This window comes from Mytilus edulis, chromosome 12 (assembly GCF_963676685.1).
Source record: "Mytilus edulis chromosome 12, xbMytEdul2.2, whole genome shotgun sequence".
NCBI classification, from domain to species: domain Eukaryota; kingdom Metazoa; phylum Mollusca; class Bivalvia; order Mytilida; family Mytilidae; genus Mytilus; species Mytilus edulis.
The window spans coordinates 4685245-4690111 of record NC_092355.1 but is presented as its reverse complement, the minus strand read 5'-3'; positions in this window follow the sequence as shown (position 1 = coordinate 4690111).

Below are 4867 nucleotides of genomic sequence, written 5' to 3'. Positions count from 1 at the left end.
TATGTGGTCTAACAAAAAAAAACGTTATTTTAATTTCTCATTAACTTGAAATAGAAATATGTTGCATCAAACGTTAGTATCTTATAAAATAATTTTCGTAGGATTCTAGCATCACCTTCCATTAACAACTATATCATGGATTATGCATAGATTGAAATCGATATTAACATTCTAAAGCCTCATTCATACCTTACGGGATAGCACAGACGGACGTCTAACAGTTGAAAATAAAATTTGTCCGTTGACAAAAGTTATCTGTTCGGGTCCGTTGATGTACTGACCAAATCAAATGGACACGTTTGAGTAAAATGAGGACATGCTGGCACCCTAAATTTATGCGACCAAAAATGTGTTGTTATTATATTGCAATATTGCTGTCCATTGTATCATACATTGAATCCTGACATAAAAATATGGCTAATTTACTATGCGGGTATATAAATTTACAAATAAAAGTGCACATATGGTCAGTTTTGGTGGATGCGGTCATATAATTTTGTTGTTCAAATCAGCATGAGATATCAAAACTACTGAAATTTTGTTACGTATCAGTATTTTGAGTAAAAAGAGGACATGCTGGCACCCTAAATATATGCGAGAAAAAATTTGTTGTTATTATATTGCAATATTGCTGTCATGGCTGTCCATTTTATTATACATTGAATCCTGACATGAAAAATATGGCTGATTTACTAAGCGGGTATATAGATTTACAAATAAAGCAATCACCCAAGAAATAAGCAGTAGCCGTAATGATGACTCAACTGAGAAAAGTCCTGAAACATGCAATATATGTGACACAATCATAATGGAAGATAAATATGAAATCTGTGATATTTGTAATGATATAGCTCATCCTGAGTGCATGACAATCAGTGGTAACAGTCTCACATGCCACTCCTGCTGCAACACAATCGAAAGACTGGAACCAACTCAAGATGAAAATGAACAGATTGATACTAGCCAAACATTTATAAAGTCTTGCGAATTGCCTGAAAATGAAGAAAACAACCCAGAGCAATCCCAGGAGACGGCTACTATAAGAACAAATAGGCCTAAAAGGCAGGAACTGCATAACAATCATGAAATAGCAAATAACAACCAACAATATGCACAAGAGAAAAAGACAAACCAGAGAAATGGGAAAAAAAACAACACAAAGGACAAACCTTGATCCATTCCCAACTCATGAACAACCAACATCAGAGCGTATTGAGCAAGATGAGGTTGCAATTGTAAAACTAAGAGAGATCCGTGAGAGAGAACTTAAATTGCGAAAGGCAGAAGAACATCTGAAAATGAAAAAAAAAATATTCAAAGAAGAACAGTCTAAAATAGTGCTCCTGGAAACTCGTTGCCAATACCTAGAATCCAAGAATTGTGAATTGGAATCATTAGTCAATACAATGAAACGTAGACTTGACATGAACACTAGTACTAATATCAGTAATCCGCAAGGTATGGGGCATCCAACACCATTAAATGAACAAATGCAAGGACAAATTAACAACAGAATACTAGCCTTCCATGAAAAATTAACAAATCTCGTTATGGATCAGGTAGAAAATCAGCTACAGAAAGTAGCAGAGAGCCTTAACATCACTGATGAAAGACTAGACATACATCGTGAAAATAGGGTCAATAACCCAAGCTATGAAAGTAATCAAGAAAATGGTAGAGCTGCAATGAATATAGCCTCAACAGTAAGCCCGAGCGTACCTACAAACCCTGAGGTCATCCAGAACCCTCAATTGTTTATACAACGTGTACAGTTTTAGGTATTAACTGGGTGCTGTTATATCATGAACAAACAATTAACTTATAAAGCAGACCTGATGAATGTATAAAACTAATGACTAGTTGGATGACTGCTTTAACTGATATTAGATAGTTGACTTTTGACTGCACTCATCTGTATTTTAGTATCTACAACCATATTGGTTAATTTGTACTGCATATATTCTACATCGTATTCAGAATAAATGTTAGTTTTTACTTTATGCATGTTGCATTGCAGATTTTTTTAATATATATTCGGTTCTATCGACGTGCAATCTGTTAACTGTAAAGTGTTTACAACAAAAGTAAGCTTAAATGTAAGATAACTATTTAGACAAATCATCCAAATCACGGACCGGTTGTAGTCAAAAAAAATACAGCACCACCAAACGGCCATGTTTATTTACTTAGGTAATGCAGTCAAACATACTGGTAAATCAAATAAAATTGAGAATGGAAATGGGGAATGTGTCAAAGCGAAAACAACCGGAGGCCACCAAAAGTGGTATAACAAAGACAACAATCTGATTGTTTTTTTGGGGTTTTTTTTGTATTCCAATTAGAATAGTTTTGGTATACGTTTTTATAATACACCCAGGCACTTCTAAGTTCTTTTTATTGACACCATTTGATTTCTTGAAAAACAGTACATTGGCATGGAAATGATAAAGAGTTCGGTTTTTGGTTAGATGTAAAACAAAATTACGTATTTTAGCACGTAACAGTAATGGGGAAACTCGATCAATTTAAGAAATCACAAAGATATTGTAAAAGTACATTATTAACACTTAGAATAAATACACGTCAAAAATATAGTACACAAACTATGCCACAGATTTTATTATAGCACATTAAGTTTCCATTTGTCTAGGTAATGTCATATATTCTTCTTTACGAAATATTAATATGATTAACATTGCATCATAGATCAAATTTGTATGAATGAAACAGAGCCACTCTCCATCCAAGTTACAATTTATAAAAATAAACCATCATAGGTCAAAGTTCGGTAACCAAAATAAAGCCTTCCTTGCCTCAAACCGAACAGCAAGCTATAAAGGGCCCAAAAATGACTATGCCCATTTTCACTGAACTTTCGTTACGGGGCGAGCTGAAACCTGACAGTTTGGTTACAAAAGATCTTCCACCAAAATACTAGTAGATTAAAGGCCAATGCATTACTAATTAAGTTAATCCTTCTTTCATTATTAATATCATTTGCCTGTACATGTGTATGAATTTTTCTATAAAACATAGTTAAATACAACAAGAAACTCAATTTAGCCTTGACCACCTCGAGTGACCCTTTATTAGGCAGTGAAGTTACAAATATCGACTTTGTGAGACGTTGCTGATTATACAGGTCTTTAATGGGTTGTATAGGGTCTCCATATAAACCAATTTTCTATAGTTCCTAATTAGTGCGCTTATATCACTCTTACTGAATACTATATTTTCTAAATTTATAAAATAGTTTCATCGATCATTGGTTCTGGTGGTCATACTTTTCCTTCTATGAAGATACCATACGGCGACATACCTTGCACGTGAAAGACACCCTTGTAGATTTAAGAAAAAGAGCAGGCTAATGTTTTTACAAGGCAGTACTCGCACCCACAAAGTGGAAAGGGATTAATATAAGTTGCAAAACTTGTTTCCCAATTCACTATAAATAAATATGTTTAAACTAATATGGCGATGTGTTTAGTTTCGATATAGAGGAATATCAGAATACGTCGTTTATTTAATGTTTGACGATTTAAGGTAGCACAATACAAAGATTTTTCATCCCCAATCAAACACCTTTGAACTGATGTAATTCCACTCATCTGTCTTTAAATTTTATAAATGGGGTACCAAAAGAAAGAAGAAAGATTAATCTTTCAAATTGTGATAATTTCATGGTGACATAATTATTACATAATTAATTATTATGTAATAAGTTGCCATATTGTGATGTCCATACTTGAATGAATTTAGCTTCTTTGTTATTCATAGCATCCCAAAATATTTTATAGATTCTTGCACAACACAGTATGAACTCCAAAACTGTGTCTCAGATTTTTCCTATATCATTTCATTCTCTCATAAATCTGTAATGAAGTTTGCAACATCAATTCATAAGAGACCATCAAATTCGATTGGGTATAAAATTTGTTCTATTGATGTTTTTGTCTCTCTTTGAACATTTCATATACGTTCATGAAGATAAGTAAACCATGAAAATACAAAAATGTGAACATTGGTAAATAAAACTAATAACTATATTATTATCATATGACAATATTAAGCACTTGTTAAAAAAGTCAAAAAGATCGTACAGTCTTTAGTCTGATTTCATTTCAGGTTCATCTTGTTTTCTAATATGCATGAAGTAGACATATAATGCATCACACGTTATTCATTTTAAGAAAATAATCTTCAAAGGATTCTAACATCCTGCAGGCAATTCAGACTGCATCAAATAGTATGCAAAAGTTGTAAATTTATATTGATATGCAAACAAATGTCAAAATATAAATCTTACAATTCTGGACTATGACAAATCGAAAAGGAACGTCCCTTATCAAATGGCAAACGTAAAAGCCCTAACACATCAAACGAATGGATAATAACTGTCATGATCCTGACTTTGACATTTTCGTATGTAGAAAAGAGGGTTTTTAACTTAGTGTAGCTAGCACAACGATGCGTGAACAAAACAAACAGACAGAATAGGTAAAAATGTCAAAAATAGGTGCAGAAGTCAACATTGTGTTATCATCTTCATTATAATTATAAGACGCTTGCAAAATCCACCCATACGAATTGAAATACTATGATCTCTGAGACCAAATCCTTACCATGACAGACACATGGTTAGATAAACATTGACTCTGACGTAGAATCGGTAGAAGAACACCGTATATCGGGCTTTTATTTCGCGTATTTGCAATTATCACTTTGTTTGCAGCAGCTATAAAATCGCGAAAATGAAACCCATTGAAAATGTCATTCAATGTATCGCTTTAAACATTCAATATACACTCATGAAGGTAAGCAAATAACTAAAATACAAGTATGTGAACTTTAAACAAAAAACTAAAGG